The 15,542-nt window shown below is 45.0% G+C and overlaps 2 protein-coding genes across 11 annotated transcripts in view; one reads left to right on the top strand and one right to left on the bottom strand.

The window, feature by feature from the left end:
• The window catches only part of PKP4 (plakophilin 4), a 76,488-nt gene extending 61,873 nt beyond the window's left edge, over positions 1 to 14,615 (bottom strand). For all 6 annotated transcript variants that reach the window (XM_085067228.1, XM_085067229.1, XM_085067232.1 and 3 more), the window contains exon 1: positions 14,514 to 14,615. The gene's annotated coding sequence lies outside the window, so the exon portion shown is untranslated. The remainder of the gene's footprint in view (positions 1 to 14,513) is intronic.
• Positions 14,616 to 14,641: 26 nt separating this feature from the next.
• CCDC148 (coiled-coil domain containing 148) overlaps positions 14,642 to 15,542 on the top strand; it is a 53,145-nt gene continuing 52,244 nt past the window's right edge. For 2 of the 5 annotated variants that reach the window (XM_085067238.1, XM_085067236.1), the window contains exon 1: positions 14,643 to 14,976. The gene's annotated coding sequence lies outside the window, so the exon portion shown is untranslated. Of the gene's footprint in view, positions 14,977 to 15,542 lie in introns of all 5 variants that reach the window. The other 3 variants (XM_085067237.1, XM_085067235.1, XM_085067240.1) reach the window with 2 other exon arrangements.

Below are 15,542 nucleotides of genomic sequence, written 5' to 3'. Positions count from 1 at the left end.
CTTATTTTCCACTTCCCACTGCACTGAAAATGCACAGTCTTCTCAGACTGCTTCACTGAAGTTTTGTGCACCAAATTTCAAGCTGGATCAATTGAAAAGTCAGAAGAAAGCAACCAAAGCAATGCAAATTTTATGCAGAAGTTGCCTATGTTTGGATATAAAGCAGAGACTATTTGGAAAAGCAGTAACAGTTAAAATACTGAAGTCACTGCAAGAAAGAGAAAACAATAATCAAGGATAACATTTAAAAGCTACAGCTATCTTGGCAGCAGACAATATAAATTACATTAATTATTTAAGTGTTACTGCCTCATCTAAATGGAATACTGGGGTTCTCTTCTACCCTTCCAAATTCAAAAAAACTTGATTTTTTTAGATCCTTTCACATCTACAGGTAATAGAAAAAATTAAATGTTCACACTTAGGATTTAGATACGCTTGATGACAATTAATAATGATATATTAAAATGAGCAACTCTACCAACAGTGAAGATAAAAACTCAACCAGTTATTTTCACTGCACTGTAACAGAAAGCTCAGAATGAAGGGTTTAAAAGGCAGTGATCAAAAGCAAAGCCTCTCAGTAACAAGGGAGGGAGTTGGAAAATTAAACAATTTTAAGCCTTAAAAAAATACAACAATTAATTACTGTTTTAGGGGATTTCCACTTTCAAACCCGAGAAAGCCTGCTCCTGCTTGCTCTCTGCAAGTCCAGGAGCACATCAATACAAAAACTCAGGAAATACACTCCTGGATGACACCAGCAGAAAAGAATGCATTTCCACCACTTGCAAGATCGCTCTTTATTGCTCTTTCATGTAATGCTTACATAGTAATTGTAGTTAGAGGCACATCTTTCCATTTTTAGAATGTCTTACTTCAGCTTCATAAAAATATATACAATTTCAGAGAGCTGCTATTGAACTGAACTTACTGAGCCCTGTAAAGTATGGCAGAGGAAGCAGCCGAGCGCCAGGCAGGAAGGAGCCCCAAGCCAAGCAACGCCTGAGCACCCTTCAGCAGGATAAAGCACTGAACCCAGGCCTGTTGGGAAGGGAGGAATCCACAAACACAAATTACTGTATCGAAGAAGTTGAAAATATTTGGCACACAAACCATTTATGCCACCTAAAATGAACCATTTCAGTAAGGTGCTCCAGGGCAGCTGCTCGTTATCCTCTCAATATCACAGACAGCAGGATAAATTACAGATGGTAACAGAATGCATATCCACTTAATTGCAAATTTTTTGCCTATTTGTGAGAAACCACTTCAAATCCAAAATGTTTTAAATTAAGCTTTACAGCAATAGCACAGGAGTTCTACAGAGTGTTCAAACTTTTTTTTTTAAACTTAATATAGTACATTCTCTATTACTTCAGTTCTGATATGACCCAAGAGGTAAACCTGCAAATACCAGAGCAAATGTGAACATGCCCAGCAAGGAGGGGCAAAAGTAGGCTCAAAAATCTACCTTACATATTCTGTGTTTCAAGGAAGTAACACCTCACTTCTTTTGTCAAACTAAAGCACAATAAAAACTTACTGAAAAATTTCAGGATTATATATGTACATTTATATATATGTATATATATATATATATATGTAGTCTGCACATAATTATTTCTTCAAATAAGGTTTTTAAAGAAGTTGGTTCTTTAAAATGGCAAATACATTTTGTAATTTGTTTCTCTACAGTAATGCTGCTGGTTAACTCCAAATAACACTCAGCACACCTGATGAATACTGTCGAAATCTTTTTTTATATGTTTAAAAAGTAGCCCTCAGCAAGGCTATTACTGCAGACTTCAGCACATTCGCATACAGCAGGGTAAACACGCACACACACTACCTTGTCCCATTTTTATCTGTTTTTAATACTAATACTGCTGCTGCCTGTCAACATCCTCTTGTGGAGCCACAGGAAGGACATGACCAGGAATAAACCAGAAGTCCCTTGTCATTCACAGTCACCTTAAAAGGCAGCATTTACTTGCAACTGAACTGACCCTGCTCACGCTGTCCTGGAGAGCTGCTGTCCTTGGGCACTTGCAGAGCTGAGCAGGGCTCACTAAAGGCAGGGCAGCCACCACCCAAGGGCCGAGCAGAACCTTGCCAGGTTGATAATCTGGCCCAGGACAGCCCAGGCTTCCTCCCTGGAGTACTGTCCTGTTCACACACTGCTGCGGTCCCAGCATCAGGGACATTGGCAGGACTATGGCACTGCACGGCACACCTGTGCCTCTGGGGCCAGGCCTGTCTTCAGGCCAGAAGCAGTGGCAGGGAGCCAGCCCTTGTCTTGGTGAAGCCAGTCTGACACTCTTCCAAAACCAAGATCACTACCATCACTAGCCCTGTTCTCCACAGGAATGAGAAATTGAAGCACTGAAAGAAAGAGGTGGTAGAGGTAACATGGGACAAAGTTCCGACACAAGCTTGCTCCAAACTTGTCACCAACACACACCACCATGCAGGGGTGGGACAAGTCTTTATCCTCCATTATCCTCAAGTAAGTCTTGAAAGTGAAATTATTTACTGGAATGGTAATATGAACTGCAGGTTTCACACTGAATTCTAAAGAACGGATGATCCAACCTTACTGATGACCTCTTAGCAAAAGATGGAAAAACTTGCACCCATGCAAAGTACAGCATGCTGAAAGCTACCAACTTGCAACAGGGAAAAAGGCTTCCTTGATAAACTATCAATTCACTGTCTTCACAACTGCCTTTTGTCATATTTGCAATTTATTAGTTACAATCTTAATCCATCGGTGAATTGTAAGATCCACTGACGAAAGTAAAATGCAAAGGACAGGAACAGTCATGTCACCAAGAGAAGTCATAGAAGTCATCTCTCTGGAGGCTGTTCAGTTTTATAACTGGAGTTCTTTCACGTGACAAAGGACAGAGCTTGCAGCATAACCATTAATGCTGTTCAGTCAATCTCCAACAGCAGAGAAGAGATAGCTGCTAGTAGTGGCCACTCACACTTTGGGGCGGAAGCTCTACTAGAAACAGATACTACTGGAATCTTGGTCCTGTAGGACCCAGCTGCTCTAGACATCCACAGAGGCATGAATAATCAACACAGTGGTGGGCCACAGGTATTCATTTAATGGATTTGGTGATCACAAAAAGCAGTTAAACAAATAAAAATATTACTCAACAAATTCAAGACTAAAAGACAGAACAGAAAAAAATCAGTTGCCAAAATCACTATGGAGCACATCATTATGGACTGATTCAATTTCTAAATGCAAAGATAATTCATGTAGGCAGAACTGCAACTAGTGGTGGATTTGAGAACCAGTCTTATAAAATAGCAAACAGTGTGGTGACATGAACCAGCTGGGCCCAGCAGAGCTGTCTGATGCTCCTGCTCCCAAACAAATCCATATCTATCCAAAGCAGGGGAAGGGATGAAGAGTGCACAGAAGAGTGCACAGAAGAGTGCAAGGTACATCTAAGCTTACAAAGGATTCCTTATCTGGGAAGCATACCTACTTTAAAAAGATATACAAATGCAAAAGGTTGATGTTCCCTCCATAGCCTAAGGGGAGAGGAGAAATCTACCTGTCTGCTGTTTTCCAAGTCAAATAATAATGGAGTTATGAGAAAGCTAGAGACAAGCAAGCCAACCAGTGCTTGCTAAAGCAGCACAGAAATTAAAAATGACAGAAACATCTGTCTGCAGAGAAGACACAGACAGGAAAACAGTCTCTGTTGTCAAAAGACCATGATTACGTATGCAGCCTGCTTAAGGGAAGGAAGACAAAAAAGTAGTATTAACATGAAGCTCCATCTGGAGAGAAGTTTATCCATTACTAATTCCCTTGTGATTGATCACACGTAACACCAGCAAAACAAATGGCCTTCACATCTTCCAAATTTGTGGAGGTTTTGGTAGGCAAGAAGGGCATGGGGCATTAATAATGCTGTTTACCCAAGTCACAGACAGTGAGCAAAGAAAGTTTCTGTGACAGACAGCAAGGTCATCACCAAGAAGTGACTGGAGAGAAGAACATGGCTGCTTCTGTGAGACAGCAACAGTGATGGCACATGCTGTTGTAGTGCATCAAAAACACACTTTCAGCAGAGAATTTGAAGTGGTGCTCCCATTAGAATGAAACAGAAGTTAATTCAGCACCTGGCACAGGCTTTGTTTCTCACATTTGTAGCTGATTCTGCTGATCTGCCTGAATTCAAAGGCTGTCGTGATGATGAAGAAACCAAACTCTCCTTTTTCATCACCAGAAACCTTTCAAAATAAAAATGGAGATGATATTGTTTTCTATTAACACCTGGGCATAAAAATAAGGATAACGAAACATTTGTGACAAGACCAAACAGATCTTAAATGACCATAAAGAAATTTATCACTGTAACTACAAATCAGGAAATTTCCCAGTGAAATGAACATTTTGCAAAGTAAAAAAAAGTATAGTGAATATATAATCTGAGAACAGAATTATTGGTGGCTATTTTCTCCACTGTTGCAATTGCACTGTTAGGATCCATAAAGAGAATTCCTATTATACTGGTACATCTCACTTATTTTTTCTTATTTGTGTACATAAAATCATATCTACCTTAAGGGAAGTCAAACTCCTTCAATCAAAGTTAAACCAGCAGAAAGTAGGCGGCTCCGCCGGGACATGTTTACAGGCAGTACTGTTTTGATTCACATTCTGCTGGCCTCTCTGCAACTGGAAAATGTTGAGGTCAAACCAAGGTGATTTGCTTGCTTTCCTCCTGTGGTAGGGCCATTCAGTTAGGGCTCTTGAATAAAATATACACCTTTATCTTCATATAGTAGCTCAACTAATAACTAAAGCTATTACTGCATTTAGCATCCACCCATAGCACTCTAACAATGCCAGGCACATCTGGACACCCACAAAATCACATGTTCAGGTACCACCTCATCTAAAGGTACAGGTTGGCATGTGAAAACCCTTAGCTCAAGCCACTTTGTCTCTCTCCTCTAATTCCATGTCAAGATTTCACATCTTGGTTAAGTTCACCTGGGATAAAGAGGGATCTGATCCTGTCTGTCCAGCATAGAGCAAGTCAAGGCCACAGCTGCTCTAACCCACACAAATGAGTATCAGTCATAGTTGTGCCATAGTTAACAGTAACTTACTTGGGGGAGATGCTGAATGTCCCCTGCCTAAGTCGTTCTGCACACACAAGTCACCATTCTCTTTGAAGCTGCTGTGAAAACCCACACAGATCCTATACTGCAGGAAGTTTAACAGACACATATTCTTTCACCTAGAGGAAGAAGTGATCTTGATGTGGGCCAGGTGAGAGGCACAGTCACTGCATCTCCTAACAAACACTTCAAGACATAAAAGGCAAAACAGAAATAAAGTTAGGGATTAGCACCATGTGAGCCAGTGTCACCAGGCCCACTGCCAGTACCCCAGACAAGATTAATCACAAACACCAGCTTTTGCTTCAAGGAAAACTGGAAGAAAACTAATGTGCACCTAAAACTGAAGGGGTGTCATTAGTGTTCGTAAATCTATGAAGTTGTAAGTCTCTCAAATTTAACACATCACACCAAACTGCTTCACATTCATATTGAAAAAGTACACTGGCAAGAAGTCAAAACTTTGGAGCATACAAGGCTATCCATCTGTAAAGGCCTTTGAAAGGCAAACTAAATCCCTAACACTACTGAACAGAGCTGCTCACTCCACACACTGTGTGAGAGATAAGCAAACGCATGAACAATAAGAAAGCACTGTATTTCAAAAAACAGCATATCCTTGGTGAAAAGCATTGTCTTCCCATTGGATTGCACCATTTCAGAGACTAAAAAGGTACAAATATCACAAGTATGTGGTAAACCCAGCTACCCACAAACCCTTCAGAACAGCTCCAGTGCTGCAGAGCAGAGATGCCTCTGGCTAATCCCGACTGACAGGGACCTGAGCAGTGGGTGTTCTGTACCCCGGGGCTCTCCCAGCCTCCACAAGGACATGACTTGGCTGTACAAACACAGCATCTTCCAGCCTGGAATTACTGGGTTCAGCTAAATGGGGATGTAATTGCAGAGGAGGTAAGTCCCAACTTACAGCATGTTTTTAGAAGTTGTGTAAAATGGATAAATACTCTGAAGGAACACGGAATATTAGCTGTTTCCCAGAGGTATTTCCATATTCTGTAAGGAATCTTCTTTTAAAAGCTCTAAGCACAAGTGATTCTTGTGACAAAAGACACTGCAGTGGTTATTCATCTGTTGTCTGGAACCAAAACTTGGATCTGAAATACAGGTCAAGCAAACTTAACAGTTTTGAAGATCAACAGACTAAACTATTCCATAAAGATTTTCACCTGAAACCTTAGTGTAAGAAATACTAAAATCCATTGATGAGTGTAAATCCAAAAGACAGCAGTACAATGGGAGGGTTGATAAAATAAACGTTGTAAAAATTAAGAAAGTTAAGAAGCCTGTTTAGACATCACAAGTACATCCCTGCTCCCCTCCTATCCCAGGCTGTTGTAAATCACTAGAGGAGAGGCTCTGAGGCTGCTTGTTAATTAGTTTCTTGGCATTAGCAGCATGGCATAGCAGAGCTTTCACATGTAGCATTTATGTTCGTACTGGGGAAAAGGACACACACCCTTGAATTTCTAGACTTACAAGATATTTTTGCTCCCAAGATAAAAACCTCTATCCTGGTCATAATTATCTTCACTACCTTAAAAAAAGTGTCTTCCTTTAGTATTTCAAATTTCAGTCTAAAATATATTTATATTATAGATTAAATCAATATAGTAGTAATACAAAAAAATTCAATAATACAGTATTAACTAATACAATGCACTGTATCACAAAAACAGCATTTGCTGGAATTCTAACAGGGCAAGACTTCCCAAATCTAGTGCACTCCACACTTTCTAAAAGCAGGAAGCTGTGATTCAGGATATCTTCTTTTGCATATATTATAGTAAAAAGATATTTAAAATCTACTCATTGTGAACAGCAATACATATTTTAATAAAAACTGTTATCCTCCTCCACCATACGAATACATTCCAGACTGGATCAGTGCAGCAGCAGCTCCTGAAGGACAGTGGATGCTTCCTTTCAGAGCACTCAGGTTCAAAACCCAGTAGCTCATCAGACAAATCTAGCTCCTGGATTCAGTGCACCTTGCTAATTCAACACTTTAAAAATTACTGCATATATTCAGGGTGGATTTTTTTTTGTTTTGGGATTTGGTCTTGTTGCAGTTTTTTTATTTTATCTCAGTGTCAGTACATAACCTGGCAAATTATTTTGTTGCTTAAAAATAACCTGTGTTCCACAACTAAATTAAAAAACTCTCCAAGTGTTGAAAGACTGACTACATCAGCCTGAACAAAAAAGCATCCCACAACAGGCAGTGCTCTCTACCAGAACTTCAGAATTTCCTCAAGAAATGTCAAGTCCTTGAACCACAGGAAGTTTTTCTGTCAGTCTGTCTGTTATAGAGTCCGTATAGAACTCTAAACTAGGATCTATTTAAAAGTATCATCTGAAAAAGAATATATTTAATGACAGTGAAAATTCCCAAATCTCAGTGTATGCTGTTGCTATGATTCATGCTAAGAAACAACAGCAAAACTAAGAAAACTCAGAATTTTCTTTCTTTACATGATAGTCCAAGTAACACAGAGGAAATGGGCACACCGCAAAAATCTATGAGCCAATCTGAGATTTCAATGTTTTTTCATCTCCCAGCTGAAACACAAACACACTCCCAGGAACAAGTGATGCATTGCATCAGTCATCTCACTGTCAATATTTTCAATTTCAGCTGAAATATGGAAGTGGGTATTTTCATCACATTAGTTATGAGGACAAAGCTGGACATGAAGGTAGCAGCATATGGAGCAGCAACAGGTAGCAAGTTTTGCCAGCATATCTTCAATTAAGGCTGAATCAAATTACACAGCCCAGCAGCCCAGGTTTACTACTGGATCCTGGATAAGGTGTGTGTTACAAAAGGCATGTTCTTGGTATCTTCTCCAGTCATTTCATCAGTTTAAGTTCTGCCTTTCTGTCTGCAAGCTCTATGGAGCATGGACTTCCTTCTACTTCATAGAGGGCCATGTCAATTTGGAGTTTGGGCATCTGTACACTACAAATTAAATCTCCTTTCACAACATGCTATCATTTCGATACTGCTGTGTTATATCTCAATAAGAATATATGGCAATTTTGTTTTTAAATAAAAACATGATGAAAATATTAACACTTTTTGAGAACTGTCTCCCAGTGTATCTTTAGATACCAAACAAGACTTGAGCACGAATTAGCAAAAGACAAATATTGAACACTAACACAAACACACCTGTATGCAGAATGTCTCCAATTAACACTCCAGTGCTCCACTTGTCCAGAAGCCCCCGAAATCAGTTACATTACACACACCACCCTGGGTTTGTTTTGTGAAAAATATGAACTGCTTCAGCTTTAAGCATGTCACAATGACATAGAAGTTAAAGAGTTATCATTTCGCTGAAATTGTTTCAGAGATAGGTGAATTTTTTTGGTTTTAGTTTTCACCACTCAGATTTGCCTCTACAATAATAACAAATAATAACAAATAATAACAAATAATAACAAATAATAACAAATAATAACAAATATGCCAATACCCAATTCCAGGGTTACACAACAGGAAGTTCTGCCAAGGCAAGACAGTGAAAAATGTAGGTTTGAAACTGAAAAGGTTTCCTTTTGGAGCAGTTAGGATGCATTGCCCGCTGCTGCCTTCCTGGGGAAGAGGACAGAAATCCACCACAAACGGGAAATCTCCTGTTCACATCTGATTTCTAGCACAGACGGCATCAAGTAAGATAATTTAAAGCAAATTAAGGGATAGATTAGGTGTTTTCTATTTGGACACATGTAATGCAGGTGCTTTTGAGTACATTTATAAAAACCTGTTAAAAGCATAGCCCAGGTGTTAGCCTTTGGCTTCCCACACCACACACAGAACACAAGGACCTTTTGATAAGATGAAGACAGGAAAGGTTTTTGGCACCCACCAAAACAAACAGAAATCCAGACATTTTTTAATGCTTCATCCTTGTTCCTCACAGCTGGAACTCATGGGACAAAAGACAACATCTGGAATCACACCCCAGCTCATTTTCCTCACTTGCTCCCAGATCTCTGCTACTCCTTGCCCTGTCTGGCACTCGGAAAACTGTCTCTAGCTTCCTGCCTTCAGTCCTTCCACCTCCTCCCAGGAATCCTCTCTCTTGCTCCTGCTGCCTCTGGAGGTGGCCCCAGTCAGTCTAAGGGCATTTCTTGGACCAACCTGATGCAGAGCTACCCCTGCTGCCAGCCAAGACAAGCAAATCCCATCAGAGCTTCTCCATGCAATGCTCCAAGATGTACCTTACTTACCAGAGAATGAGGACCTGGTGCCCTAAACTCCTCTGCACAAACTCAGCGAACCCTGAAGGCTGGGTCATCCAACAGCCTGCACAGGGGCTATGAACCACCTGCCTCACACATCCCAGAGATCCCATAGCCACAGGGGAATTTCATTCACTGCCCACAACCACCAACTCATGGCACAAACAGTAAATACATTAAAAATCCCTCCACTGAGCTGTGATGCAAAAAGCAAGTTTCAACTTGTACACCTTTAAAGAATTTATAATAGATTCCTTTCACCTCTTTAATAATGAATTCATCACAATACCAATCAAAACATTAAATCAGCTATAATGTTAATTTAAGGTTCACAAAAACACACTACATTTCAGTGTAGCGTTCACTACATTCACACTACATTTTATTTCACATTACATGGAGAGGGGGTTAATTTTACCTATTTATTGAATAATGGTTTAATGATTCTCAAATAAAGTAATAACTCCTAGTTTCATTTTCTCCTCTAAAATAAAGACATATTTAAAATTATTTTTAAAAGCAATTAAACAGGAAGTTGAATGGTCTTCAATTCCTAGTGCTAGGTAAGAAATGTAAAATGCTGTGCAAAGTGAAAAAGGCAAGGGATATCTATAAGAGATGGTCATGGAAACATTTTGGAGAAAAACAGCGATTTCTTTTTCTTTTATAACCACAATATCTTAGAACTGCAATAACAGTAGGAAAACACATGTATAACAAATGTATGCCTTTTAAAGAAATTCTATTAAAATGGCATCTTGTTTAAAGATACCATACCTAAAAAAAGCATTTTTTCCCCAACTTTCCAAAGTTGTCTTTGCCTCTAAGAGTGGGATGCAATGAGGAGGACCAGAAAGGTGGAGACAGCCACAGACATTCTCCACGGATCCCATCAGCCGAAGGCTCTGCCTTCCCGCTCACAGGGAGGAAAGGCAAGGAAAGCAGCAGCAAACTGGCCGGGCTGGTTCCTGTCCTGCCCGCGCAGCCAGACAGCACTCGCTCTTCAGGAAGCAAGGGCTGACTCACAGCCGATCCTGAAAGGAGGACAAGCCTGTGCCGGAGTCACCTCCCTGACCCTGCAACACACGCCTGCTCCACCGCGGAGCACCAGGTGCCCCAGCACGCCATGGCCCAACTGAGCCTCTGGGAGACACCACTCACACCCCCTTCTTGTCAGCCTTCCCTTCTCACGACAGGGTCGGGGATTCCACTATCAAAAAAGAAAAAAATTAATCTGCTGTGAAAGTGATGGACTCCTTCCTTCCTCCTGAAATCCAGGTCTCTCTTGTCTGCCTTGGAATAAAGGAGCAAGGTACTAACGCCAGTGAGAGGAGCAAAGGTCTGAACACTGCTGCCAGCCGCTGAGATTTAACTGACAAGACACTGGGATTTTCTTCCATGCAAGCAAAAGCTTTGGGAAGGTCACCAGAGGCAGTTTTTGGCTGTCTTCATCCACCTCCTCCCCTCCTTCTGCAAACCTCCCCCGAGCAGAATAAATGAGTATTCTGTTTGGATAAAAGAATATGAGAAGTTATCCAATGAACTAGGGCATCTTGCAGGCCTTAGGAAAAGCAGCTGAGAATCAGCGAAGCTCCCAAGCGTGCCCAGAGTACTTGGTGCCATCAGCCCCTCCAGCTCCATTCCCAAGTTCTGCTGCCAGAGCCAGCACAGCCTGCTCCTCAGGAAGGGCCATTTCCACAGGCCCTGGCTCTGGGCTTGGCTGTGGTTACCTATTTACTCTCCATCTTCATTAGCGTTTGAACTGCCTTGTTGTCAGCAACATTGCAGTCAAGGCGGGGGCAGTAGCAAGTGATAGTCACTGGCCATTCCCAACAGCCCAGTTTCACGTCTGGCTTTCCGGTCACTCACACATAAAAAGCTATGCCAGGCCTTTTTCTTTTTCCCATCTAATTACTAAAGTTTGAACCAGTTCAATTTTGGACTGACAGTACATGCCATATTCATAAGGATTTGACATATTATTTCACTTGAGAAAAAAAAACCAAAACAAACCCAAACCTAACCAAAAATGCTAAAAATTCTGGAACTCTGACCCGCACCAACACAGGTTCCTCGGGAGATGTCCGCATGCTTGTTGTACGAGGTGGCAAAGCACTTTCTTCCTGTAGCAACTCTTGCTGCTCGTGTCCCACGCAACCCTGGCACACGGAGCTGCTGTTTCCCAGCGGGGCAGCCTCCCTCCCTCCTCCTGCACTCCTGCTGCTCCAGGCACGCAGCTGAGCACTCCCGGAGCAGAGCAGGGTCCCAGGCCCACGGCAGCCTGCTCGGACAAGCTGGCTGCTCCTGGGGACTGCTTTGCTCACCCATGGTGTGAATGGGCGAAAAGGAGTGCAGCTGCTCATCGAGAGCAAGTCCATGTAATCCAGACTCCCTGGTTTGACTGAAAATGACATGAAAGTAACGGAGAGCAATGCAGGCTATGGCCAATAACAGGCTCACAGGTATGCTTTTCCAGACAAGTATCATGAGTACTGCTTGCTTTTTTAGGGGTCTTTTCGGTACAAAACTAGACTAAATATGTCCTGGTGCTAACTCTTAATTACACTTACCAAAATTTTGTTAAGCTCACTGAGCTCCCTGCACTAGTCACTGCTTTCCCACACCAAATAACCAAATGCTCCAAAACTTGCTTATTTTCAGCATCACAGTTAAGAAAAAAAAATCCCCACAACGAAATTAAGACATTACTCATACATTCCCATCTTTCAGAATTGCTTTGGCTTTTCATCTCTACTAAATGTATTGAAATAATCTACATAAAGTGAAGCAGAAGTACACAAAGTTCTTATTTATGTTTCCTGTTCATTTAAAATGCAGTGTTTCTCCAGTCTTCTCTCAGTGCATGCAGATTTCTACACTAAACATCAGACACACATTACAAATTAAGACTACTATTATTTGTATATAGCATATGTTATCACTGAATACGAAAAATACCTCAAAATGCACTACAGATGCTATTTTGCTATTACAAGAAGTTTCCATAAAAAGGTAATGTATCCTATCACTTTCCTTGTTTATGTTGTGTGACGGAATTCAACTGTTCATTATAGAAGGATCCTGAATTACTATTAAAAAAAGCAAACTCCAAGAGGTGTTATCTTGTTGACATTCCAAGAAAAATTAGAACAAATTCTCCCCTCTTACAGAAGATGACTCTCTCACAAAATTTTCTCTAACTGTGTTTTAAAGCTAGAACTTCTATTATCAGTACTGCTATTTATGCTGAACATCTAACAAAATGAAAGGGAAAGGACACAATTTTTACTGAAAAAGGCCTATCAGCTGTTCTACCTTAATTAAAAATATTAATAGCATCTTATTTCAGCAGCAATAGAGCACTTCACAAGCAATTTCAACAGAAGGAAAAAGCTACTGCGATCTACCTTTCCACAGTAAGGTTACATTTACTTGCATATAACATTGTAATGTTTAACAGATACATTACAGCATAGAAATGCCAACAAAAAGCTTTTGGCCCCCAAAACACACCCCCCTTACTTGAAACATGATGGACAACTCTGAATTACTGTCTCTTCACAAACTAAACAAGTACATTTAGTAGGTTCCCGTATTTTTATCCCAGTGAACCAATTATTTGGTGCTGACCTCAAAAATGCAATTATTAGTTAAGGGAAAAACGTTGCCATCTTTGTCATCTCCTAATCTCTAAACTCCAATTTATCAAAAAATGACAGTGCTGAAAAAACTGAAAAGCCAGTTCATGCAACACTAGTGCTCCCAGTCCAACCACACCTTTTCCTTCAAACAGTTGAATCTGGAAGCAATGACTAATGTAAAATTAACAGGGAGCGGGAGGCTATTTAAAAAAAAAGTACAAAGGTCTATGGGGCGAACAGAGGCACTTCAGAAACTTAGTTCTCTGTCGGTGAACTGGTGATGCCTCCCGAGCGTCAGCCGAGAGGAGAAATGGACCAGAGGGGGCTTGAGTCATCAACTATGGTTTTCTGTGCTGAAACAGTCTGGATTCAGCACCAGCTTTTATTTTATTGTGGCGAGACTTCATTTCCCAGCTCTCCCAGCCCAAGCCACGGCAGTCGCACTCGGTAACCGGCACCTGCACAGCACTTTCTGTTCTCGCACACACCGCAGCGTGCCCGAGGCTCGGCCAGCCGGCGGCACCGGCACGGCCAGCGCGGCCACCTGTCCCCGCGGGCCACAGCTCCCCGCGCCGCGCCCAAGCCCTGCACGTGCCGCTCCCCTCCCAGCTCCGCGTCTGTGATCCGGGAGAGGGGAGAAAACACCGCAAAAAGTTACTAGAGCCCCGAGAGCCGTGCTCCCGGTGCGCGGGCCGAGGATGCTCCGCGGCTCCCCGGTACCCGGCGACAGGAGCGCGTCTCGTTTTGCGGTCACACGAAGGGTGAAAACCCCATATTTAAATCCCGCGCAGAAAACATCACGACGGCAGCGGGGTCAGGAACCCCCGGGAACACCGGGACGGCAGCCGAAGCCTGGGACCCCCAGGAACATCGGGACGGCAGCCGGGCCCCGCGGCCGCCCCGTGAGGGAACAGCGGGAGAGCCGGGCCCGGCGCTGCCGGCTCACCCCGCCCGCCCCGCCGACCCCGCCATCCCTCGCAGCACCCGCCGTGTCCCCACCCGGCCCCGCCGCCCGGGGCCGTGCGGCGCTGCGGGCGCGGTGCGGCCCGGCGGCCCTGCCCGCTGCGGCTCCGCTCGGCTCGCAGCTGCCGGCGCAGCGCCGCGCACACCCCACGCACACGGCGTGGCCGCGGACATCGGCGGGCCCGGACTCCGCGCTCACGCCCGGTGCCGCGCAGCGCCCGGGGCAGGGGCCGGGCGGCGGCACCTCCGCCCGCAGGGCCCCTCCGGGCGGCTCCAAGGGGCTCCGGGCAGCCCCGCGGGCACGGAGAGTGCGTGGTGCTCCGCCCGCGGGTCCGCCCGAGACGACGACTCCTCGGTCCCGATGCCCCGGTGAGGTCCGCCGCCTCGCCTCCCGCGCCGCCCGCCGCGCCACCCGCCTCGCCGCCGCCTCGCCTCCCCCGCGCGGCGCTCCCCGGCCGCGGCCCCCCGGTCACCCGCACTCACCGCGCGGAGCGGCCCCGCGGCCCCGCCGGGCGCGCCCGCCCTACCCCGGGGTCTCCATGGTGGCGGCCCCGCCGCCCGCTCCGCCGGCCCCGCCCCGCCCGCGCGCCGCGTCACGCGCCGCCCGGCCCTGCGCCCTCCACCATTGGCCAGGCGTGGCCTGAGGCAGGGCTCCATTGGCTGCTGCCTCGCGTTAAACCCGCCAATGACGGCGCGACTTGAGGTTGCCGTGGTTACCGATGCCTTGTGGTGGAGACGGCGCGGACGGGACGGGACGGACGGACGGACCGACCTACCTACCTACCTACCTACCTACCTACCTACCCACCCCAACCCAACAGACCCGACCCAATCCAATCCGTGCCGGGAGCGGCGTGACGGGACCCGCGCTGTGCCTGGGGCGGTTCCGCCGGGCGAGCCCGTGGGAACGGAGGCTCCTCCGGTGCCACCCGCCGGACCCGTCGCGGTGAGTGCCCGAGTGCGGCGGGAGCGTGGTGTGCGGTGGATGGAGCAGCCGGTTGCAAAATGGCCGGTGCGGGGGTGCCCGTCCCTCGTCGCCGGCCCCCTCCTGCCCCGCCGAAGGAAGGGCCGCGGGGGCGGAGCAGGAGCAGCCCAGAGCTCCAGGAGCTGTGCTGCCCCGCGGAGCCAGGCCCGTCTGTACACAGCGGAGCCAGGCCCGTCTGTACATAGCCCTGTGCCACGTGCTCCGCCATGAGCTTGCTTGAGCAGGGATGTTGGACCAGGTGAACCCCTCTGCTCCCTCCGACCTGCCGCGTCCCGGCAGTGAGTCTGTGACCCACCGTGTCGCGGTGCCGGTGTGCTGGCAGGACGTGCAGCCCGCGCCGCCGCCCGGACACAGCGGAGCAAGCCCAGGTTTTGAGAAAGACGGGAAAACACTTTCCATAGTGTTTTAGCATCCCTCCGTTGTAAGCTTTCACTAGCATTTGAACTCCCTTGATGGCGTATAAGGAATTGTGGATGTAAAAAAGAATTATAGATGTAAAAAAACCAGTATTCCTGTGCTGTAAAACA

The sequence above is a fragment of the Lichenostomus cassidix genome, chromosome 7 (genome assembly GCF_008360975.1).
Source record: "Lichenostomus cassidix isolate B80296 chromosome 7, HeHo_3.0, whole genome shotgun sequence".
Lineage (NCBI taxonomy): Eukaryota > Metazoa > Chordata > Aves > Passeriformes > Meliphagidae > Lichenostomus > Lichenostomus cassidix.
The sequence above is the reverse complement of the archived record's forward strand: the minus strand, read 5'-3'. Positions and strand labels throughout refer to the sequence as shown.